Source organism: Thunnus albacares, chromosome 15 (genome assembly GCF_914725855.1).
Source record: "Thunnus albacares chromosome 15, fThuAlb1.1, whole genome shotgun sequence".
NCBI classification, from domain to species: Eukaryota; Metazoa; Chordata; class Actinopteri; order Scombriformes; family Scombridae; genus Thunnus; species Thunnus albacares.
In genome coordinates this window covers 17710225-17724544 of record NC_058120.1, presented here as the reverse complement: position 1 = coordinate 17724544, position 14320 = coordinate 17710225, and positions in this window count along the sequence as shown.

The window sequence follows — 14320 nt, the reverse complement described above, 5'->3', positions numbered from 1 at the left end:
CACACACACACACACACACACACACACACACACACACACACACACACACACACACACACAAAGAGTTTAAATATGTATGTGATAACTTGTAAATATGTATGTAATGAATTGTTTTCTTTAAGAAACTGTTACTTGAACATTTTTCAGTGTGCTCCTAAAGTTATATGTGTGCTCCTAATTTTTTTCATTCGGGAGCACATGTACTCCTTGAAAAAAAAGTAAGGATTGAACACTGCTGTCAGATGTGTACTAAGTAACTGGAGTGTGGCGCAGTCCAAGGGCTTCTGTCACCAGCATATAGATGTCTTCAGACCTGGGCTGACAGGCCTTACTTTACCCATCCCCCCCATCCCATTCTCTCTCTCTCCCTCTCAGCTGGAGAGAAGGATTTCAGAGTACTCTTCTTGTGAAATATCCTCATAAATCCCATGACTTTGGCCAAATCTTACATTAACAATCATATTTTAGTAGGAATTTTCGTCGCGAATCCATTGATACAGGTTTGAAAGTGGTCTGACTTATAGTTTAGACGTCAGATGCCCCAGTTTGGCACAAAGTCCATGCCCAGAGATTGCCTCCCCATTGGTTTACATTGTAAGGTGTGATGTGGCACTCCAATTTTCGGGGTTTACAAAATCTAAACCGTTAATAACTTTTGTTCGGCACAGTGTGATAAGTCATGTATTAAAGTTTGAAGCCGATACCATTAATGCCCTAGAAGGAGATAGCATTTCTTGGGGATCCAAAATTGGCACAAAGTCATACTTTGATGGGCATATTGCGGACTTCCTGTTGGATTTAGGTCAGGGGTGTTAGCATATGATTTGTAGGTCTTGATGAGATGAATAATTGAGTTTTGGTTCGATCTCTCTGCGACATTCCTACGGGCCATGGCAGCCATATTAGATACATAGGTGGCGCTATAGAGCACATTTTGGCACTTTGGGGTTTAATTTTTACATTTTATCAAATATTTCACCAGACCTGATGTGTGTGCCAAATTTGGTGAGTTTTTGATCATGTTTAGGGGGTCAAATTAAGGGTTGAAGTGGCGTAATAATAAAGAAAGAATGAGAAGAAGAAGAAGAAGAAGAAGAAGAAGAAGAAGAAGAAGAAGAAAGAAACAAACACATGAAATACAATAGGTTCTTCGCCCCTTTGGGGCTCAGGCCCTAATAAAAGATAGAAAAAACATGTAAATTCAAGATTTGTAGGTCAAAGTCTTGTGACTCATTTAAAGCTCAAATGAAGTTTGTATCTAAAACTATGTGGAAGCAGTAAATGATCAAAAAGGTGTGAGTTCACTCACACTCTCCATTCAAATATGTGAGTATTTTTCTGTGTCCAGCTACAGTTACTTATTGTCTCTACACACCTGACAGTACACATTTCAATCAAACTTTCAAAATAAAAGCACACCACACTTGTAAGAAGTATCCCTCATTTTTATGAAGCAAAATCATCTGATCCCAACGGGCCAGAGTGCGAGGTCCCAACCAATGCTGCTTGCAGCTTTAATATTTCTCTTGTAATTTTTGTTGTTACTGTTATTATTGTATTTTATTATTATTATTGTTGTTGGGCTTATCTGTGTCTCTCTCTCTCCTCTTCCTTCTTTCTCTCTCAACCCAACCGGTCAAGTCAGATGGCTGCCCACCTAGACCCCAGTTCTGCTGGAGGTTTCTTCCCGTTAAAGGGGAGTTTTTCCTTGCCACTGTTGCCAAATGCTTGCTCGTGGGGGAATGTTGGGTCTCTGTAAATTAAAGAGTAGACCTGCATCTATGTGAAAAGTGCCCTGAGATAACTTCTGTTGTGATTTGGTGCTATATGAATAAAACTGATTTGACTTGACTTGAAACTGACTAGCAGAGGGGAACCTTCTGGGCCTTCAAGGTATTCAGTGAAGGCCTAAGAGAAAATATTGACAGAATTTTTGTACTCCTGATCATTAATCATTATTTTTATTCACTGAAATAATAGCAATAATCTATAGATCATTGTTATAAACTTGGACTAATATGACCTGGCAAACAGTGGGTTAATATAACGGAATGGGAAATGGACCGATTACAATTTTTCTTCCGATTGTATCTGGGTGAATCAGCGACTCCCCCCTGCCAGGACTATCAGTAGCTGTAAAGAATGCCTGTGTAATTAAAGGCAATGTGGCCATGAATTTGATTTTGACAGTTGTCTTAGCCAATCATATTTTGTTGAGTTGTGGGCGGGACAATATCCCAACATCTTCTGGCCATTTGCAAATGCTTAATGGATAAGTGACCCACAAAAGTAGTCAGTCAGTGAGTGAGGGAAAAAAGAGATAAGAGAACAACAACGAACGGTAAGTCACTAACCCAGTAATTCTCAATTCTCTATGGTATCAAGACTATCTCTCCACTTCGTTATATATTTCATATGTACAGGGAATGATCCCCCTCCTGTCAAGGTACATGGATATTTCTTTAAATCACACCAGCTTGCCTGGTCACGCCCTACGGTTAACCTATAAAGCACCTGTGCTGGCATGTAATCTGATTCTTTGATCTCCATCTGAGTCAAGGTGCAGTATGTGTGGCTGTGATTCCCTATGCCAGTGTATTGCTTGTGGTTTTGTGGGCTAACGCGCTTGGTGGGACCCATGCTGAGTGCAGACTGTTTAAGTTGGCTAACAGTGGGTGGGAAAGCTTGACATCCCAGTCGAGCTGGCATCTCTCTGCTTCCGGTGCAAATAAATCTGGGGTAGTTAGATGGCAGTGTGCCCCTGAAGAGTATTGCTTGCAGTCGCCAGCTAATGCGCTCCGTGGTAGACCGTGTTGAGTGAAGACTGGGTTGGCTGATAGCAGGCGTCTCCCCTCTTTCTCCCCTTTGACAGAACATCTGAATGCAAGTGTGCAGCTCACAGAGCACCAGTTGACATGCCAAAAAAAGTCCACAAAGTTTATTTAAAGTACTCCCACAGGGCTGGTGGTAAACAGGGAGGTCAGTGGAGTTTCTGGGTTACTGCAGGTCCCTGCCCCCTGATTAAGAATGGTAGTAGCAATATCTCAAGTATGGCAAGCCACCAGGGACACTCTTGTGTGGGTTGTGGAGTTCCCATGCCTTTGGAAGATGGGCATGATAAGTGTGTGCTGTGTTTGGGACATCAGCATGCACTTTTGTCCAGGGAGAACCCCCAGTCGTGCGTAGACTGTTTCATACTGCTTGCACGTACCAGAGAGGCCTGTTGTCACTTTTTTGGAGTGAAGCATGCAGTGCCCAAGGGGAAAACTGGAAAAATGGCTGAAGTCATGAAAGTCATGAAGGAAAAAGGGGAGTGTTAAGGGCCCTTGCAGACTGTCTTCTCCTCTGAGGACAATGACTTATCCTGTGGGCAAATGGCAGGTGGCACCTCGCAAGCCTGCCATTTTGATGAGGTTATTGGGAAACCAGTGCTCTAGATGTTGCCCTCCCTGAAGATCCTGTGGCACCCACCTCTCAGGTTTGTCCCGTGCCAGTGTGGGTGCCCCTCCTGCCTGACTTTAAAGACCAGGTGTGCAAACAATTCGATTCGCCAGCAGCGACACACAAGTGGTTTGTGTCATGTTGAATATTTTTGAACATGCATGACAGGGAGCAGGTTGCCTGTGGGTTGCTCCCTCCAATGGATCATGCCCTCTCTGCTGATTTCTCCCTCCAGCTCCTTTCTTGGCAAGGCCATCTGCCCTAGCAGGAATTGCAGGATTATGGATGGCCTGCTTGCTAAGCTGCACAGAGCTATGGTTACACAAACCCATCTGGCCAATACTGGGGCCATTCTGCCCCTTTACCTTCGTGACCTGTCTCGTCAGGTGCAGGACAGTTCTGGGGGCTCTGGCGTAGTGGGTGAGCTTCAAATGGCTTCATCAGTCCTCTCTTCTGTTATGAAGGAGGACGCATGGGCTGCAGGTAGAGACATGGCATCCTTTTGGGTTGTTAGAGGCCACCTGTGGCTGTCCCAGGCCGAGCTCCTGTAAGGAGATTAGGACTGTTTACTGAAATTGCCAGTGGAACCTTCAGCTATGTTCGGACCAGATGTGGCTAAGTTGATTCAGCAGGCAACAGGAAAGTTTCAGGTGGCTCTTTTGGGCGCACCAGGGGCAGGTAAACTGTAGGGCATGACTGGGCAGTGGGGCATCATTCCCCATACATATGAAATATGTAATGGAGTGGAGAGATAGTCTCTTCCCTCAGAGAACCAAGGTTACAATGTAACCGTATGCCAAACACATTTGTTCAATTTTGTGTCTTAGGCACAAGCACAAAAGTCAGTGTGAAATGGATAAAATTGTCATTCATTTCCCTATAACTAGCCTGCAGTCAAGGTACATTTCAGTGAGAAATAAACAAATTTGTTTTTCCATTTTTATCAGTTGATAATCACAGTTTTCTATGTAAATTGTATAGTATACTGTAAACCTACAATTTGCATCTCTAGTTTTATTTCCATGGACATGAAATGGCAAAAAATGGCTTAATTAAGGCCAGTGAAAAATAGCTGAGCATAGCTTACAAAGAGCTTGTGCCTTCTCCCATTTCACCTAAGAAGGTGTTGGCTGGTCAGTATGAGACATCTGATATCTACATTTAACTTGTTTGTATGGTATTGCTGCCTTTAGATATAGATATTTAATTTTCACAAAATAATATAGGCCTAGTCATTTACATGTCATATTTAAAGTTAGTAATGTCATGATAGCCAACTTGGTGTGCCTGGTTTACTGGAATCACCTTTGTGTGGTGAGTCATGTGTGCCATTGTTGATATACAAATATTTATTATAGCAGCTTTAAGGTGAACCTATATTTGCATTTTTTTTTTTTTTTTACTATTCTTCCATTATTAAACTTGTATATCCTTCAACTGGCACATTCATATACAGGGTTATGTGGTAGCTAGCTGTGAGGAATTATGGTCCATGTAAAACAACTGAATAGGAATTGATTTAATTTGACCTCAAGACATGATGTAATTATGCTCTGTTAAAATACTTTTCATAAAACATAGTTAACAGTGTAGGAAATTCCAAAAATATTTGGGGAGCAACTTTTGCCCCCACTATCTAAAAAATTGGGGCATTTACAAAATTTGGGGGCACTTTTAAAAAGCAGTAATTAGTGAATTAAGTTGCTCTTTTTAATGTAAAATAAGCCCAGATTAAAATGCATACAGTAATCACATTACATTTTCTAACTACAATAATAAGCACATGAAAAGCAAAATAATGCAGGCCAATTCCTTTTCAACAACTAAGATTTTATTTAGGAAGAGCCTTCATTATAAACCACTAGATGGCAGTATAATATAATGATCATGGGATCATGACAATATTTAATGGGTTTGATCTAATGAGATTAAGCAAAAACTCTGACTGCCATATTCAGATCTCATACAAGTCAAACCAGTCTGACTTTGATGATTTCATCATTGTAGGTCTGATGTATTGTATGCCACAGCCTCAGGTGTTTCACAAAGTTACAGACTAGTACCAACAACTACTCTCAAGAGAGACAATAATAATATATGTAATATTCCTTCTTTATTGATGCAGTTCTGGGAATAACTTCGGCTGAAGCTTTTTAGCATGTTTATTTCATCTCCAAGTTTGCCCTGCTGATGTTTTGAGCATGGATGAAATAACATTATAGACTCGACTATCCAGCACTGCATCATTGATTGGAAAAAATATATTTTAGATTTGAGACTAAAAAGCTTACTTGGTGCATTGAGCTCAGTAATGTTAGTCAACGGCACTGATCCCCCCACCAGTCGGCAAGACCCACATATAGGCTGTTACATTAATGTTATCTAGCCAACTTGCGCTGGTCCAAACACATTTTAAAGTCTTTAGTGATCATGTTAATGTTACTTACCATTAGCACATCGGTGATGCTTGCTTGTTTGGTGATGATGAGTTGAATACTTTTTAACCTGTTTGCTTCTTTTAACAAAGTCAACATTAGCTTTTAGATGTTCAAGGCTAAGTTTGGGTAGGTGAGCCCTCCAAGCTTTACAGAAGAGGAGAGTTGTCTTATTATCCTCTTCAACACCAAGCCAGTCTTTTTTCCATTTTTCACTTGTAGAAGCAGCAACTTTCTTTGCTGTCTTATTTGCTGGGGGTGGCCCAGGATTTAGGTTGCTTTCTTCGGTAACAGTTGGAGCTTTTTTAATGAGGTACCAGTCCATCGCAACTTCACCGCAGGTACAGGATTGCATGGCCTGTGCCAGGTACTGTAACAGCAGCGTAGTGTGAACCACAGCATTTCTGCCCTTGTCCCCCGTTAATTTGATAGTTAATAAATGTGAAGATTCTTTAGTACTTATTGTAGTTTGATTTCATTATTCAAACAAACATCTCCACAATTATTAAGCAGACAGTAAATGCTATCATGTACTCTATACCGTACTCCACTATTTAATAATTGCAAATATCTGTTAAATAATATTTGCACAATTTTGCCCTTAAAAATCAAGGGAATGAGGACAAAAACAAAAGTAAGTCACTCAAGGACACACTGTGATGTTCTCAATTTACTGAATTTATTCAAACACAATATGTCAACCAAGCATCACTTCTCTGCAGACTTAAATTTATTTTTATCCTTTAGCCTCACCATTTTTAAAAAAATATACATTATCACCATGCATTTGCCTTGATGCAGCTTTTGGGTAATTAAATGACAGAATTCATTATTATGTAACTGACTCCTAGTGTGTTGCAGGATGCTGGAGCCCAAGGTCTCCATCCATGCATTGCTAGCTAAGAGCCACAGTCACGTGTGTCTAAGTGTATACGGCACCCAGTAAAAAGACCCGGCTGACAGCACCACAAAAGAAATTAATCAGGGAGGCAGTCCAGGAAAGGGAGAGCTATAAATTGCATGTAATATAAAGGGCGTGTGTGTATGTGTGTGTTTGTGGAGCCCTCCTTCAAGGTGGAAGTGACCTGAGCCTGCTCCACCCCCTCCTCTTATTCTCTCTTTTGTGTGTCCCTCACTCTCTGTCCCTCTATCTGTATCTCCATTCCTCCCCCACACGATGAATAAACCAGGAAGATTTTTCAAACTATCTATGTGTTTGTGTGTATTTATTTGTCTGTTTACTCATGACCTTAGACAGTCAATCAGTGTCATTGATATTGAAGTGGATGCTAGAGTAGGTGTCCCTGAACAGCTGAGGAAAACATCAATCTGTTGACAAACATGTCTATCAAGCATCAGCTGGTGCATAAAAATGCTCTGTCAGTGATTTTTTGACCATATAAAAAACAGTAATATTCATATATGAAACTGAGGAGTTTAGATGAGGAATAAGCATTGATGTATTTTAAAAATTTACTATAATTTATGTAAATCTACCCCCTCGTGTAGTATTTAAATGGGGAGGGTCAAAATATTTCAAGAATCTATCAATATAATAAAAATCATTAGAACATCACTAACTAGATGATCAAAAATAACAACAGAGTTAACAGAAAATTCAACATTTAAGCTTCACAAAGATAGAATTTACTGCAGGGCTGTTGCATTGGATTGTACAAGCGTACCCAATCAGCTGGTACAGTCAGTTAATATATGAGCTTCACTAAATGTTCAAAAAAACAAAACTTTAAACATAATTTTTGTGTAAAATTAATTATTATTAGTTTGATGTTGTTTCTATCATGTCAAGTTTTCCAATAAACCACCTGCTATGTCGCTATTCTAGATCCATTCGAATATGAATGCACAGTTCCATTTTTGTGCTTATTAAATGCAACTTACAATTCAGAATGTTCTAATGCAGTATTTACAGAGGTCATACATAGTATAAATGTATACAAAATATAATTAAAGCTGCAAGCAGCGTTGAACGGGCCCTCCCCATTGGTTTACATTGTAAGCTGTGATGTGGCACTACAACTTTCAGGGCTTACAATATCTAAACCGTTCGAGTTATTACAAAGTTTTTAACAACTTTTGTTCAGCACAGTATCATAAGTCATGTACTCAAGTTTGAAGTCGATACCATTAACGCCCTAGGAGGAGATAGTGTTTCTTGGGGGTCCAAAATTGGTGCAAAGTCGTACTTTGATGGGCATATTGCGGACTTCCTGTTGGATTTAGGTCAGGGGTGTCAGCATATGATTTGTAGGTCTTGATGAGACGAATAATTGAGTTTTGGTTCAATCTCTCTACGACATTCCTACAGGCCGTGGCAGCCATATTAGATACATAGGTGGCGCTATAGAGCACATTTTGGCACTTAATTTTTACATTTTATCAAACTTTTCACCAGACCTGATGTGTGTGCCAAATTTGGTGAGATTTGGAGTATGTTTAGGGGGTCAAATTAAGGGTTTAAGTGGCATAATAATAAAGAAAGAATAAGAACAGGTACACTTATGAACAACCTTATGCTTGAACATGGTGTTTGTTATGGCCCATCCATGGCTAGCACAGAAGTCCAACAATGCACCACTCAGGTTCAGATCAGGCAGGTTGTTCCTCCCAGTCACCCCCCTCCAGGTTTCTCCGTCATCACCCATGTGGGCATTCAAGTCCCCCAGCAGAGCATGGACTTGCTGGGCCGCACACCCTCAGTTCAGTGCATGTGCATGAACAACAGTCAGAGTCTTCTTCCCAGCAACACATAGTCACAAGGAGGCAACCCTCCAATACTGCTGTGCTCAGCCAGGGACTCGTGAATATCCCCAAACCTGCCCAGAGCCTCTCACCCTGGGCAACACCAGAAAAGAGGAGAGTCCAGCCCCTCTCCAGGAGTTTGGTTCCAGAGCCAGTGCTGTGCATAGACGCGAGCCCAAATATATCTAGTCAGGTAAAATATAAATATGAATATAGAAGTATAATTAAAAGCATCAGTTTAATTACTGATATAATAAATAACAATAAAAACATACAAGTGGGTCAAAAGCAACAAAAAATCCATTATGTGAAAGTAATTTTTACCTAAACTTGCTTCAGACCACTATATAAAAACAAAATCTTAGACACAGTTCTGCTAGTTTGACTGCATCTATCTAAACTAATCAAAGCTCTTGAAAAGTGGCACAAAATGTTTATCTTCCCACATATCTCTATGCTTCCTCTTTTTGCTTCTCTTCATGTACTTAGTGTTGAACCTTACACATATCAGCTGTGTTTTCTTCAACTACCAGGGCAGAAAAGCAGTAGTAAAGACTGTGATGGGTGGCTACTCACATGACAGGCCACAGCAGAGGGTGAAAGGGAGCATGTGGGAGAGTTTGACTATGGTAGCTGATATACAGATTTATACTTATATACCGATACATACTGATTTTCTATACTTCTGGCTCATACCTGTGACACATCATTCTCATGCTGCTGTATAATTAAGCCATTAAGTCTTATGCTAAATCTCCATGTTAACTTGTGTCTTAAATGTGTGAACAAAAGCTTCAAAGTTGCTTAAAACTGCATCTGCATCTAATAGTGCAGTTTAAATGTAAAAATCAAATTCAGTGTTTTGATAAGATAAATTAGTATGCAACAAACTTTTTTTAATTTTTATTTTTATTTACTTGAGGCTTTGGCAAAGTATTTTCATCCCTCTGGTCTTTATCTCTGTCAAAAGATTATTCATTCATGGAAAAACTTCTATGATGCTAAAAAGCATCTCTTATGGCTCCAGTTTTTTTGTACTCTCAGTTAATGAAATCTTAAAGGTGCAATATATGACATTCAGCCTCCTAGATGTTGCACTATAGCACCAGCATCTCAGACCAAAACAAATGTAGGCATCATTTACTCAATAAAGTTGGAAAAAAAGAGTGGCCCCTGAACTGACAACTTGTGAAACTCAGATCAAACTGTCAAACTAGGCAGTGCTGATCAAAAACGGATCAAGATTCTGTTACTGTATTACCTATTTCTTGCCTCAAATGTTTTCAGAAGCATATTTTAGTGTACTGTTTAGCTGGAATATGAGAAACTTTGTGACCTGGCTGAAAATGGACGCAGAGGACACGAGGGACTCATATGCACTAACATGCACACTCGCATGCACTCACATGGGACTGAATGTCCTATAATGCACGTTTAACTGATGTCAACCATCAGAGTGTTTTAGCCTCAAAGTTCTTTCCCCCATTAGAGAGCTTAGCAGTTTACCCAGAGGGTGCTGCAGAATTGTTTTAGAGCATTTATAAATGAACTCACAGGTTTGTGTGTCTCACCCAGAAAGGATGCCCCTCCATGCATGTGCACACATTCTGATCTTACCAAATGCACAAGTGCTCTTAAATAAAAACAATCTCAGTGAAGGTAGCTACAGAAAAATTACTCTTCTCCTTGTCATCTGTGATGGAGCACACATAATGAATTCACTGCCTGTTACCATAGAAGAGGGATTTGTATCAGTGAATCCTGCCCACTTTCAGTTCCCTTTAAACATATTCAAAATGGCCATGAATCAGGCAAGAGAAGGGCTTCTGTGGGAGCTCACTCACTCCCTATGTTTAGTCATGCATAAAGCTTACATATGATTGGCAATTCTGCACCCAAAACCATGGATTTTCACAGGCAGAAATCAGATTTTCACTCTTGTTAATATAACTAATGTTTCAAAGCATTTATATCATATCATATAATCATATCAGATTGCTCAACTATGACCTGCAGAGTAGCATGACTCACCAGTGCTGTGGGTGGGACTGACTTCTTGTTTTCTCCTAAGTTTCAAAGGAAGGACTGTTGCTATTTTTAGATATCCCTAAAACAGTATTTTTAAAAAATCATGAATGTCTTGAAGGCTGAAAGGATGCAAGTAGAAAAGAATGGCTTCTGTTTACAAGAGGCTAACATTAAGCCTAATGTACAGTATGGCAGTAACCCAAGCAAAACCCTCAGTCCCACCATCATTTTAGTTCTGGTCTGATGGAGGTGTAAAAAAACGAATCCCTGACCCAACCATGTGAGATAAAGGTCCCGCATTTAATTTTCAAAATTCATTAGTATAAGAGATACTTCAAAGATAAAAACAAGCATGTTCAGTAACCTGTACTGTCATAGTTTATTGCTGTATTAACAATACAGCACTAGAAGAAGACAAAAAACATCACTATTTTTAACATCTGTTGTCAGCATAAGTCACCAGTCAAGATGGGAACAGGTGGACCTGAACCATAATTAGTCAAATTGATTCAACTTGATCTGCACTGCTGGGAAATTGCTAATAAAACCCTGGCTCTTCCAAGATTTCTATTTTTCCTTTTGCTTGCTTCAGCTGTGCCACTGATTTATTACTTTGTTTACACATTTTCAACACATTAAAACTTTTTAGGAGATGTGTACTAAAATAGCAATTTATATGCCAAGAGTCTGATTGTAATTTCACCAAGATAAAGACTTCAAGACGTTATTGCCAGAACAAGGAGTTGTTGTGAAAAAAGGAGAAGTGTGAAAGTGCTGGGAGCGACAGGAAGGATGATGAAGAGGAAAGGTTGGAGGGAGTGTCAGACGTTCGCCCGGAGAAGCCCAGCATGGTTGACATCAAATGCAACAGGAGAGAGAAATGTGAAATCTGCCTGACATCGTGTCTAGCAGCTGAGATACTGAAGAGAAGAGAGGTGTAATATAATGTCATCTAAACCATTTGAGAGAAAGTGACAAACCACAGCATAATGTGACACTGAAGAACCACAGGGGGCTTTAACTCAGAGAGAGTTGGGTTTGAACTTTAGACAAATTTTGGATTGAATGGGACTGACAACTAAGACAGATACAATGTGAGCAGACATCTATATTTTACTCCTCATTGATGCTTAAATCTATCTAACTTTAGCTGCCAAGAAAATAATATAATATTCTAAACAGTCTAAATAAAAGCTGTGAGTAATGGTGTGGGTGGAAAAAGACAGGTCAGAACTGCATTGGGTTATGCATGATTTTCTTTGAAAAAGTGTCAAACAGGCCAAAAACAAGCCATAATTGCATATTTTTTTAAAAGGAAGGACATTGTGCATGCAAAGGAACGAGGTCCAGATGAAAATAAAGCTAAGTGTCTATGAGGAAAAATATTGAGAAAGATATTTACAAAAGAATTAAAAAGCTCCCTTGGTTCATTTGCATGTACTTTTGAGATGGTCCCTATCTTAAGCTGGTCATTTACCTTCTACTGCCATGCCACAATATTGGATCATGGCATAAAAATTCTCTAGTGTGATACCAAATACCCACATTGTTTTAGTTGCCTAAGCCTTACCAGAATTTTTTAACCTCCCTACATGTGTCTTTTCAACTAGCATTTTCTTGCCATGAACAGTAAAACAACTGGGTATTATTATACAAGAGAATAGCATTTCAGGTTTGCTATTCATTAAATTTTGCCATTCCTTCTGCTTAGAAACATTTTGCTGCACAAACTAAAAATGACCAAATTCAGATGCTTGAGAAGGAGTCAGAGTGAAACAAAGAGCTCTCAACTGCATGCTCTCTGCTTCTCTGCTCTCTAAAGACTAAAGATAACGACTATTATGGCTGAGTCAGATACTATATAGACACATCTGGTAAGTGGGAAAGAAACAATTGGTGAGAGGGAAAGAGACAGTTTGGATTATAGACTGGGAGATTGCTAGGAGCAGACTTTTTAAAGCTTTTTGATTAGAATAATGAATAATTCAAATAGACAAAAGGGCATAAAAAGGAGTAGGAGTAATAATGAAAGGAAAAAAATTTGAGGCTATGAGAGAGGAAATATTACTATTACGATATTACTGCAGCAAATTGCTGAACATAAATAAAACCACATTGACAGCATGGTTTTATTCATAAAACTACTGCAGTCGATACAGTTACAGTAACAGTAGACTGATTCTATTCATAGTTTACATTACAAATGGCTTATGTAATGTTCTTACCACACGACCCTAGACTACTTTATTTATCCAAGTCTTTCTTTTTTTAGCACGTGTGTACTTGGTTCAGATTTTCTCTGCAGCACGTGTATGTGTGCAGTACCTTGAGTATTCCCACAGCCCGCCTGCCAGCACCTATAGCACCAGTTGCAGCTGGGAGGGCTGGGACTGGCCAAAATGTAGCTTTGCCACCTGATTCAAGACTCCTTTTTACTTCAGACAAAATTTTAAAAGGCATGTTGCATTAGGTAGACCCTTTGATGACAAGGTATCAGGAATAAATGGTCAAAACATCCCGAATCACCTTTGTAACTGCTGTAGCACTATTCGCACTTTACCCTTTTATTCCAAGAAGGATTATGTTTCTATTACATGTGGATGCATGCAGTCAGATCAGCAGTGTAGATAACAGTCCTATTCATTCATCATGCCTGGGAGGCATGAGCAGGCTCTCACATGTGCCACCACTGAAACTCTGCCAACATCCAGGTAGAGGCAGGGATTCACTGACAAAACGTATTGATCCTCAGTTATCTCCATCTCAGGATACACTTGTACTTTACATATAAAGAAGGCTGTCTGTTACACAGTCAAGGACAGTGGAAGGTGAGGAGATGGGTATTTAAATGGGCGTCATAGCCCCCAGGTTCTGCTGATGCAGGTGATTCAGTGTTAGGTGCAGCACATTATCTGACATGGATAGATGGATGGATGGAAGAGAGGGGCAGGACAAAGACTCACATGGAGGAGCACATGTCCTCACCAGCCTTTATTATGAGGTGTCATGCATTTTAAATACCTCAGGCGAAAAAAAAATGTGAAATGCAAAACCTTGCAAGTTTTCACACATCTGCATTGTCATAGTGTTCGGTCAAAATAAGGATCAAGAACACATTTTTAAGGCACAATCTGTTTTCATAGTCACACAGGGCTCGCCTCTTATCTGGGGACATAATAAAGGTCCCCCCAAGGTTATCTTTCTTTTAAAGATATATGGCCAATGTGTGTGTGCATGTTTGTGCTTGTTTTGCTTATGCATGTGTCTATGAACTGCAGGAATGTATGTTTACCTGTGTAAATTATGCACATTCCACTAGCTATGTATCATTAATATGCATATATTAAGAGGATAATGCTTATGGTGCTCTTGCATTTCTTTATAAGACAACATTACAGTAATGAAATATAACAAATTATGTGTTCAAACAGTTTGTTGTGAAAATGTTTATATGAGAAATGATTGCAAGGGTAAACCTCTGGAAGTAATCTAGTTTGATTAATTACATTGACAGATGGCACTTCAATAACTGTGCACTAGAGAGCAGTTTAGTACACCATTTGAAACACTCAACTTAGTGAGTATGTATGACTATGCACAACCTATAGATAAGTATTGTGTGAAATATATATATATATATTTTTACATTTTTG